This window comes from Sinocyclocheilus rhinocerous, unplaced genomic scaffold (assembly GCF_001515625.1).
Source record: "Sinocyclocheilus rhinocerous isolate Xijiao unplaced genomic scaffold, SAMN03320098_v1.1 scaffold1485, whole genome shotgun sequence".
NCBI lineage: Eukaryota > Metazoa > Chordata > Actinopteri > Cypriniformes > Cyprinidae > Sinocyclocheilus > Sinocyclocheilus rhinocerous.
This window is the reverse complement of record NW_015628698.1, coordinates 218,215-230,842: the sequence shown is the minus strand read 5'-3', so window position 1 is coordinate 230,842 and position 12,628 is coordinate 218,215.

Below are 12,628 nucleotides of genomic sequence, written 5' to 3'. Positions count from 1 at the left end.
ATATATATGATATATATCTGTGAATAAATGTCACATTTTATGAACCATACATTGTGTTGAAGTCATTTTTATTTGGTGCTGAAGAAATGTAAAATCTGGGTAGGCTACTCCGTAATCTTACATATTAATGGACAGATTTAATCTTATTTAATCTTACATATGATGGTTGATGTGCTCAGATTATTACTTCAACAATAGATAAAAACAAGATGTGGTTTTTATAATACTGATTAGGCGTCCATACAGATCATTTCCATGCCGCTTACAGTTACTATACTGGGTCACGAGAGTGCTGGATGATTACTGATTTAGAGCGGGGTGATCATATCGGAGTAAATAGGTTAGGGGAACGTTATAATAACGTTCTGGGAACCTAAAACTAACGTTAGGGGAATGTTATAATAACGTTATGGGAACGTTAGATTAACGTTAGAATAACGTTCTGGGAACCAAAAACTTAACGTTAGAATAACGTTATGGGAACGTTAAGAAAACTTTCCTGACTAACCAAAAACAAACCATAAAAAATAACGTTCTGGGAACCAAAAACTGTTAGCTGGGATGTAACACATAATTATATGATTATGTGATAAATGATAAAACTAATTTTCAAATAGCAATGTAGGCTATTGTTATTAACTGTTACAAACTATTAATTGACAGATTTACTGACAGCTTGAACCCTAATAACTTGCAATTTGTAGCTTGCACCCTCTATTCAGGATTTATTGAAGACACAGGTGTGAAACATTAACGATAAAAATATATTTTTTAAGGCTAACCTTTAAGTTTCCTTGTCAGATGCAAAATTTATGGAAGGAGAATGTGTCATACGTGTATTTAATGCCCCCCAAAAAGCATGTCTTAACCCGTTTTGTTTTTAGTACATTACCCACACCTGATTATCATCGACCCTCTGCTAATTGGCACTGCTCTTGGTAGATTTTGTTAGTCATGGATTGGTCATGGATTTGATCTGGCTTCAATTTTCACATTGTCAGTAGATCACCTGCAGAACTTTCCACTCCCATCTGTGCTTTTATGGAATTGCACTCACACTAATTTGACTTTTAATAAATCTGGCCACAGATGTCTGAAATTCAAGAATGATCCCTTAAAACACATTTTATTAAACCCTTTACTTCACAGAGAGGTTGTTTATTCTGAAAGCGTCCATACAATTAATCCACAGCTTTGAGAGAAAGCATGCATCAGCAAAACAAACAAAAAAGAAAACAAAAGAGCATGAGAGGTGAGTTTATATTTAGCCTTTGTCTTTTTATGTAATCTTATTTAGTGCTAATGTGTAACAGGTGCTTTAGGAAAACACTTATGTCTGACACATTTTTCCTCTAATAAAAACATGCCTTTCTGAGCCCAGATTTTTCAGACAATTTGAGGACTTTATTCCTTTATGTACTTTAATGAATCCCTTCATATAACTGGGGGTTGAGTACAAATGGAACATATGACATTTTTCATAGTGGTTTCACTCTTTCACGCTTGCCTTCATGATCTGCTACGGGAAAAGAGTGAGGGCAGAAATATGCTTGTGTGGCAGTAAGTGGTCAGGTGCTTAGAAAATTACCAATAATCAAGAAAACAGTACAATGCTGCAATACACATGGTCGCTCACCACGCAGGATTACAGCTACTTGCAGGCCCATATCTAAAAACAAACAAGGTAATAAGCCTCTCTATTTAACAGGCAAAAAGGCATTTTTAAAACTGGGACAAACCTGAAAACTGGCCAACAGCCAGCACACGACAGACAGGAGGATAACCCAACTGCTAGCACTCATTCAAAGCGCCACATGTCACAAAGGGGCGGTACCAAGGATGAAGCATCCCAAGCAACCAAACACTCCCCCTTTTATAGGCACACAGGCACTAATTGGCTCATGAAACTGACCAATCATGATAAAGTATGAACACTGATAGGTTCACCTGTCTGGGCAACGCCAGCCAATCACAGTGGGTCTACACCTCACTCTGCCACACTTGGCAAATTCAATTGCTTGGGGGATGCAGCTGGGTGCCGCCTTAGAATGCTACACTCAGTTGAACTTAAGACTCACAGGGCTGGTGCTTCAAAACAGCAGATAAGCCAAAAGTTCTCCCATGCACTCTGCCCTCTGCAACTTCTGGGAACATGATCTCCCAAAAGAAATATTCTAAACACTGCTTTGTGATGTGCAAGTGGAGAAAATGATTTGTCGGTACATTGCATGATGCACTTGAAGACATACTCTTTGAGTGCTTTTCCAGCAGCCACTTCCAGTAGATTTTCAGATTCAGGAAGCAATAACTTTCCCTGACAGCTTAACATCATTTACACACTATGTAAACCACAAAATAAAAAATCACATTAAAATTGTTATTAGTAGTTTGGTGTTAGGTGTTAGGTGAGAGGTAGGTTTGGTGTAGAAGAGGTTAGGTGAAATTTCTCCACAAGGAAGTTTTATCTTCCCTTATAATATGAAAAGGAGTCAATATCAGTGAACATCAATAAATACTGAAATACAGTGCTAAATTGTTTAAGCTATTGTTTTAAAACACTAAAAGGTAACAGTTGCCCCTACTGGCACACAATAGAGGACAGAGGTGTGAGGTGATGGTATGGGGGATGCCAGTTATGTTGCTGCTTGCTGAGTCTAAGAGATGTTATACAACATAGTGATCCATACAGCTGATCCCCAGCTTCCACAGCCACCAGTGTTGCTCCTGCCCTTACGCTAGCACTGTCAGAGCCATCCAACTGCAGGGAGTAGGATGAGCTTTAATTGAGCTTGGGGTCATCTTGAACCTCTTATTTTTCTGTATGAAACACTGCCAAGCTGCATCCAGCCTGGAGAAGATATTTATGATTTCTCACTCCCATTTTGACAGGGTGACTTTGACAAGTCTCATTTCTGTCAGGACCACTATCGTCAAAGATGATTGACAATTAGCATACAGTTTGGATTGGCGGTATGGTTCTGTTCTGGGCAAGAACTCCTTGCGCATCCATGCAGCCTAGCATGGATGAGAGCAGGGAGAGCAGCGATATGGCATGCTGGATATTAGCTTCTGGGCCAAATCCTGACTGATGGCGATCCATTCTTGCCTTATTAGTTCTCGAAGTTGATCACAATTTGTGGGCTTCTGCTTGTCTACTCGCCTTTTGAGGACTGACCACAGGTTCTCTATGGGATTGAGATCCGGGGAGTTGCCTGGCCATGTATCCAAAATTGCAATGTAATGATCTTCGAGCCCCTTCTTTATCACTCTTGCTTTGTGAAAATAATCTAGAAACAATGTGAATGAACACCACAACAGCTTAAACAGCAAACTTTGCAAAACACAAAATTTATGTCACTGCCAAAACTTTTGGCCACGACTGTATATCTCATATTTCATATGAATATTGATCTATAATTTCTTTCCCTATTGACTTGTTGTGTCTCCCCAAAGTGCCTGATTAACATGATGCTTGTCCTGGAGTCCTCTACAGAAGACATGTATGAAAATGATGCCCTATTTCGTAACAAAATTCATATTCCGATTTTAAACCTCAACATTTTTCTGAGATGTTTATTTACAACAAACAATTTGAAAATTAGCCAGATTTAAATGATAATTACAAAACATTATCATATTTCCCTAAGAGTGCTAAATTTGATCATTCTGTCAATATCAGTCATATTTAAAGACCAAGGAGAGGGAGTGTTTATGATCAAACCTCCAAACATTTGATATCTCTAAAAAGCCCTGAATGTGCTCTGTACAGGACATCCAGACTTAAACTGTGGCATGTATGGTCTCAGAGAAATTCACTAAATATAATGTCCTCTATAGAGGACAAAAGTCTATGCCTGGGTCCCAGGAGGATATTATTTTCTCTAACGTCAACAGATGACATCAACCCTAAGCAAACACCACCATTTCACTGTAGAAACAGCAATCAGAAGATGCCAGAATACAGACGATTTATTAATAAGAGTTCATAGTTTAATTCTGAAGGTTTAGCACTCTCTTGTCCGTCTTAAGCTGATATTCTGTATAATTGTGATTAATAAACAGTCTTCCTGTTGTGCCGCTGAATTGTACATCTGAGTAGAGGTCCACTTAAATATTTGCAAATCTATGACACCCACCATTAATCAAACCTGGCACCCACTCAAACAATTCAACTGCATGTTAATATTGTATGCTACAATGAAGTGATCTTTGCATTCTGTACACTATATAATCAATTGCAATGATTTTGTAATTTTGCCTATTTTTTTTTAAACTGTTCAATTACAATAACCATTATTACTGGCTCACAAATTCAGGAGGTATGAATGGTAATAAATGGTCACATTGTGAACAACTATCCACACAGCTTGCATCTGAGTAATGTGTGAGTAAATATATTTTAGGCATGTAACCTTTTTCATCACCAAAGCTCTCAACATACTGACAATTTTAATAATTTTAAACCTCAAATAATTCCACTAATCTATATTCCCCAGTGAAGTCTGTCTAGTTGTGTGTATCTAGGTTTTCCTAAAATGAGAGTCAGGATAGCTCTGAATCTAGATGAAAGAGGAAATTGTGTTGCATTTCTGGCCTGGTTGGGTAAATTAGAAACTCTGTTTTTTGTTAGATAGAGTTGGACATGGTGGAGTCTGGATTTTATCTTTTGTTTTTCATCCTTTGAGGTTCTATTGGCCCCTTAACTCGTTGCTCTGGCCAAAGAGTGAGGAAATAAACTCCATCACAATAAATTTTTTGTTCATCAAAACAGCAAGCATTTGTCAAAATAGCTTTCTTATAGTGTCCATATGAAAGCTACTACTCTACACAAACATTTTGTGTGCTGCATGGGTACATAAACAGTAATGACTATATACTTAGATAAGAAAAAGGAAGGGAACAAAGGCAAAGAAATAGTGAGAAAACATGAAGTGCACCAATCAATGCCAGCTATTACAGATGTTCATATGGTGCATATAACATCGCTAATCTGAGCAGCTATTCACATACTCAACAGACCCATCCATTATAAACTTTTAATGCAACCCACAAATACACATCATTTTGTGTCTGCAATTTCTGTAATGTAATTCTGTAAACCACAAATACATTTGACACAAATGTGTGCTAACAGCTTGCTTTGTATTATAAATTACTTTTTTGTATTTGTAAAGAAAGACCTTTTTTCTAAGCAGATTAAGATGTGAAATGCATACATGCTATCTGCTGATCACAACAGAGACTGAATGTGAAACTAAAGCAGTTTTTGTAAGGTGCTCTGAATAGGAACATCTGCTAAATGGCTTAAATGTCAATATAAATGTGCCTTGAAAATATATAGAAATTCGCCTTTACATTTGAGGATACTTTTGAGACACATCTGCTTGATTTGTCAATATATCTATACATATATGCACACATGCAATGTAAGAAAAAAAAATCTGTAGGAAAAATTGATGTCGTATTTTTATGCACTTTTCTTAGAGTGTGTAGCCTAAACCAATTACCTGTGATAACATTTATCAATAGCGTATTTGTTTGTTTGTTTGTTTGTTTTAAAAAGCAGCTATTAATTTTTTTTTTCTCAATATCATAATGACATTCTGACATTTCCAACATATTCTGTCGATATGAAACACAATGATATATACCAGATAACTGCTTACTCCATCAACATACTCCTTATGGGAGAACCCTATTGAACACCTTTAGAATGAATTGGAATGCCAGCCAACATCATTGCCTGACATTATGGATGCTCTTATGTCTGAATGGGAGCAAATCCCCAAAGCTATGCTTCAACATCTAGTAGAAGAGTTGAAGCAGCAAATAAATTGAGGACCAATATCGGTATTAATTACTTGTAAGACCCAAAATGATCTCTCACAAAACAGATGCCATGTAACAAAACAATACATTTTCTAATCTGAAAAAAATATCTCAAAGAAAACCATTTGCTCAACTGTCCCTTCACCCATCCTTAAGCCGCCCTCCTTCCTTCCTGGGCATATGGCCCGGGTCACTGAAAGCTGGCTTAGAAGTGTCAAGAACTCAAGTTACTATACTTAAAGAATTTCTGATTTTAACCTTTTCATGATTAGTATTACTCTAAAGGTATCTTTAGAAGAAACTTTAGAAGAATTCTGTTATCATGCTGAGAAGTGTGTTCTCCTCGGGGTCTGGTCAGAATGTTTTCCCTTCTCTGGCCAGGTGTGACCCTTGGGTCACGGGATCCTGACAAACCAAACGGTATTTTATGTTTTTACAACTGATTTGAAGATTTGTTTGTTCTAGTCTGGATATACAAGTGAAATGGCATTACAGTCAAGGGGAATTCTGTGACCAGAAACCCCCCACGCAGTGTGTATGAGTCTCTGGAGCTCTGCATCCAAATCTCTCACATGCTGCTGTGTCTCTCTGCTGTATCTCCCACTCTTAGATTCATCTTTGAGTAATTTATGTTATGTATTTATCTAAATTGGAACTAAATTTAATCCTGAATAGGATTCTCATTGTTTAATTTTGTAATTGGCATGATATATTTTTACCTGACAAAAATGTTATATTTGATTTATTCTGAACTCTTCTGAAATCATTATGACTAGTAGATTAAGTGGAGTCTGGTATTACCGCAAATCTGCATCCAGGATATGTCAATCTGAAGGCCCAATGAATGGAGCATGTGGCACATCATGTGGGACCTTTTGATTTCTGTCTATCACTGACTTAACAAGTTGCAACTACTTGACTAAGGAAACTACACTTTTTATATGAGAGAGCATGTGGCAGCCGACTAAAAGGTATTAGTTCTCTCTGCATCCTCTGACTAAACTCAGAACTGGCGAGTTTGTGATCGTGAGACCCGCGCCGGCCACGAAAGGCTCTAAGCGATACTGGGTCCCTAATGAACGAATGATTGAAAGTATGGGATGTCCTGAATAATCTAATATCTAAATTAACACATTATCAATATTTGTGATCAGTTCTTAATTAGAAATACAGTCTAAATTTAATGACCCAGGTGAAAAAGAAATATATTTAAATTGTGCTTTGTTTAGAAATATATTAAAATTCAATTCAATATATTTTTATTGCACTTCAAATAAGCATGTTGGGAATACAAATGTATTATAAACATACTACTTGAATTTCAAGTATATTTTTAATACATTTAATACTACGTCTTTTTCACCTGGGGATCACTTGAAAATTGGGTCAATGGGTGGTCCTTACATACTCTTTTAATGCCTATGGACTTAAAAATAAATTCTTCAACAAGTGCATACATTATGGGTGCAGTCTTTTCTAAACTACACAGAAAAAATATATATTTACTGTATCTGTTCTTTTCATGTCAGAATCATTCAATTCATTCTACAGTTTGTATCTATTCTGTGAAAGAAAAAAAAGAAAACAAGGAAATATAGGCCTACTCCCTCTCTCTCTCTCTCTCTCTCTCTCTCTCTCTCTCTCTATATATATATATATATATATAGTTTTTAGAGAACAAAGTCCTTTTACTGAGGACATGAGAAGTGCTTGAGTCACACTGTCACTGACATTTTCAGCGCATGAGAGATGTGAAAGTAGGAAGGAGTCTACTAGGTGTTCACCTGTGACAAGCTCCCGGAGGGACATGCCAGTGTGTTTCTATCAACTGTTACCTTTCCATGAATCTCTCCCATCTAAAGGTCAGAAATGACGACATGTAGGCATGTCTAGTGTCAGTGGGGGATCTAGAACATGGCTTGTGCATTACTGAGAGGAGCTGGTATTCTTCACAATAGAATTTAGGGGAAGTTTGATGTCGGTGTTTGGGTTAATGCACTCACAAAATAAAAACGACCAATGAACTTGATTAAACTGGAAAACTTTTCCAGAAATTAAAAAAAATAAATAAATAAATAAAAATACTGATTAAACAAAGTTTAAACTGATTTGTTCTAGTCTCATGTTAATTTACATTTATTTAGTTCTATCTACTATCTATCTATCTACGCATTTGTCGCGGTACTCTCATGAGCACGCGCCGAACATGGAAGAGAAGAAATTGTTGAATAAAGTCATTTTTGTTTTCTTTGCACACAAAAAGTATTCTTGCAGCTTCACAAAATTGCGGTTGAACCACTGATGTCACATGGACCATTTTAACGATGTCCTTCTTACTTACTACCTTTCTGGGTCTTGAACGTGGTGGTAGTTACGTTGCTGTCTATGCAGGGTGAGAAAGCTCTCAGATTTCATCAAAAAATATCTTCATTTGTGTTCCGAAAATGAACAAAGGTCTTACGGGTTTGGAACAACATGAGGGTGAGTAAATAATGACATAATTTAAATTTTTGGGTGAAATAACCTTTTAAAGCATATTGTATAGTATAATGCATTTCTTTGTCATTGTCATACACAACTTTGCTGGGCTCCAGAGACACCTCTCAGCCTGGGTGTCAGACATTTCTCTGATCTCAGCATGTGAGAAGAGGCAAGGAGTGCTTTAAATTGAACCAGACCACAGGATCTCTCACTTTGCTCTATAGGATGTGCAGAGAATATAATTTTAGTGTGATTCAGTTCAGTCATCTGCAGGAGATCGAAAGCTGTTGGAAACATAATGATAACATGATGTTAAAGAAAAATATATATATATAGACAATCTTATCACAGGGCGGTAAAACATATTTATATATGGTTCACATTGGTTTACATTGTGAAAGTTTAATTGTAGTTGAGTCTGTTAGTGGTGTCTGTATTTCTTCAATTTCTTTGGAAACCACAAAATTAACCATTTACCTATAGTTTACTAATTTCTCTGCCTACACCTCTTTAACCTTTGTTTAAATTTTTTTTTCCAAGGTTGGTCTCTAACATTTTTCTCTTCTTACAAATCTTGTTAAAGATTTTCACCAACATCAAAGTTTTTTGCACCAATATTTTTTGTCCAATATTTGTAAAAGTTATCATTTTCCTCATTTTCACTCTCTGTGCAAAACACTGTTTCAACAGGCGTTGCCTCTTGTACCCCCACTGCTGTGATTGGCTAACTTTTCCATTTCTTCAATTGGTTTCTTTTATCTAAACGAGGAATAGTCCAGAGGTAGTTTGTGCATCATACGCTTATGCAGCATTAGGCTGCTGCCGTTCAGTCTGTATTTCATACAGTGTGAAGAACAACGGTGGTAACGTCTCTTTTCCAAAAACCTGCTTGTTTTGCTTTTTAAAGTATTATTTCCTCTATAATGTATTGACTTAAATAATGAATCATTACTTTAATAATTTTTTTTACCACTCTGCACATTGCCTGCTATGCTTTGGCGCCCCCTGTGGAGGCACACGCCACACTTTGAAAAACCTTGAATAACTTCTTATACAGTGGGTATAGAAAAAAATCACCCTCCTTTAAAATAATCACATTTTGTTGCTTTGCAGCCTGACATGAAGTCGGACACCGTTTTTGTTTTATCCAGCTGTATTTACTCAGTGCAACCTATAACATCCAAGTGAAATATATAACACCAATATGTCAGGGAAAAAAAACAAAATAAAAACAGAATCACTGAGTTGGAAAAAGGATCACCTCCTTCAGTCAGTATTTTGTTGAACCACCTTTTGCATTAATTATAGCCTTTAGTCTGTTGGGAAATGTCTCTACTAACTTTGCAATATTTTCTTTGCCAAACTGTTAGAGTTCAGTTAAATGTGATGGTGACCATTTGTGGACTGCAGTCTTCAAGTCACTCCACAGATATTCAATGGGGTTTAAGTCTGGGCTCTGACTAGGCCATGCAAGGATATTCACCTTTTTCTCCTTCAACCACTGTGTGCTCAGTTTTGCTGTGTGCTTTGGGTCATTGTCATGTTGGAAGGTAAACCTTCCTCCCACTGACAACTTTCTGGCAGAGCACAGCAAGAGTTTCCTCAAGAACTTGACGGTATATTGCCCTATCCATTTTTCTGCTTCAGAGTTGCTGTTGGCCTCTTGGTAGCCTCTCTGACCAGTTTCCTCCTGGCTCTTTCATCCAGTTTAGGGTGACGTCCTGATGCAGGGAGGGTCTGTGTTGTACCAAATACCTTCCACCTCTTAATAATATACTTCACTGTGCTTCTAAGCATTGATACATCTTTTTAATTTTTTTTTATATCCACCTCCTGACTTGTGCCTGTCCACAACTTTATCCTGGAGATCTTTTGACAGTGCCTTGCCACCCATAGTTGATTGTTTGCTTCAGTTGCACTACCAAGGCCTGAAATGCTCCAGGAAAGCTCTTTTCATGCTGAGCTAAAATGACCACAGCTGATCACAGTTGAGAGTCAAATGGCTTTGTGTGCCATTGAGAAGGTGATTAGCTTCACCTGATTGAGTTTACAAGTCATATTATGAGGCTGGTGATCCTTTTTTCCAACTCAGTGATTCTGGTTTTCAATTTCTTTATTTCTTTATTTTTTTCTGACATGTTGGTATTATATTTTTCTCTTCGATATTATAAGTTGCACTGAGTAAATACAGATGGATAAAACAAACACTGTGTCCATCTTCATTTCAGGCTGCAAAGCAACAAAATGTGATTTTAAAGGGGGCAATTCTTTTCTATACCCACTTTATGTGCAAATATCAAGAACATTTGATTCTCCATTTCATGACCCCTTTTAAATAAATGCACCTAAAGTAATGTCTATGTTCTTCATAGGTGTCCTGGTGGTTGCAGAGTTCAGTGGTTACCTTTTTTTCCAAGATGAGCTATGTCAACTGTGTGCCATTGTGTGTTTGATAAAAGTTTTTTTACTACTCCTCCAACATGGTTTTGACCTAGACTTTGGTTGGTTTTTATAATGACCTTGAGACTAAGCAGCATAACACAGACTGAATTGCATAGACTCTGCAAAAAGTTCACTAAGTGCAAATAGAGATAGATGCTGTAAATAGCAAAAAAAAAAAAAAGTGTTTTTGTTCTAAGTTTAAATAGTAGTTAGATGCAAAGTCCAATAGTAGAGAGTGCTGTAAGGTCAAGGTGCTCTCTGGTCTAGGGTTTATAACAGTCCATCAAAGAATACTTCAGAATGACCATGGCACTCTTGTGAATTAAAAAGCCTTTATTATCAAATGGCTACATCCAAGAAATCTAAAAACTCTGCAACGCGTTTCGGCACTCGACTTCTTCAGGGAGAGCAAACAAAGCTTAGCACAGGTGAAGGTAATGTCATTCATTAAGTCATCTGATCATAGTCATGTGACCAACAACTCTCTAAAGCTTTACACATTCACAAAGACAGCAATTTTCATACTCAAAAAATACAGCATATTTTCATACTCAAGAATACTACTTCAAAGAGAGAAAGTGAAGGGGAAAAAATAGTAAAAAATGAGTAAAATCTAAGTCCTCATGTAATTCTGGATACATATTGGCCTTTAATTTGTAAATCCAAAATGTCTCTCTTTGATTAATATTAAGTTCTCTATTGCCTTTCCTAATAGTAATATTTATATGATCAATACCTTGTATTCTACGGATCGAAGGATTACTATTATGCATTAATTTAAAATGTTTTGCCATAGGATATTCATCATTACCCCTCCTAATGGCATATTTGTGTTCAGCCGGTCGATCCAGTCTTTTTGTTCTTCCAACATAAAACACCTTACACTGAGGACATTCTAGTCTATAAATAACATGGGTAGTTTGACAATTAATAAAATGTCTAATAGAACAGACCTTATTTGTATTTTCATCTAAGAATGTTTTACCTTGTACCACATTATCACAATGGTTACAGTGATGACATTTAAAACAACCCTTAGGTTTATTCCCTAACCAAGAACTTACACGGTTAGGTGGTAAATAACTATGTACCTGTACTAATTTGTCCCCTAAGGTTGTACATTTTCTAAAACTAATCATTGGAGGATCTAGAAATATATTTCTCAGCAATTCATCACTTTGTAGAATTTATTTTTTATTTTTTCAGCATTCGTACTATATTTTGTTACACAATAGACCTTATTAGAATTTTCTACTCTTATTTTTCTTTGTAACAAATTGTCCCTTGTCATATGTTTTGCATGTATCTTAGCTTTTTGAATAGTTTCAAACTTATACCCTCTATTTAAAAATAGTTTTTCTAGACTTTTAGCTTTATTCTCAAAATCTTGTTCATTATCACAAATCCTACGTAATCTTTGAAACTGCCCCAAAGGTATATTATTTATCAACTTGGGAGGGTGAAAACTTTTAGCATGGAGGATGGTATTTCTGTCTGTGGGCTTTCTAAAAATTGATGTGTGTAAAAATCCATCCTTATCTTTAGTAATTTCCTAGTCCAAAAAGTTGATATTTTCCTTGTTATATTCTAAAGATAATTTCACATTGGTATTATTAAGATATTGATGAAATGAAATGAAATCTTCCTCTGAACCTGAAAAAAATAGAATGACTTCATCAATGTAACATCCTCACCAAATAATGTTATGTAAGAAAAGAATTTGATCCAGAGTTCAGTACATCATCTTTTTCCCATTTTCCTAGAAACAAGCCAGCATAGTAGTTAGATGCTATTCACACTAAGTGTAAATAGTGTTAAATGCTATTATTACTTAGTGCAAACTAGGGCTGCACGATAAATCGCATGCGATATTTAA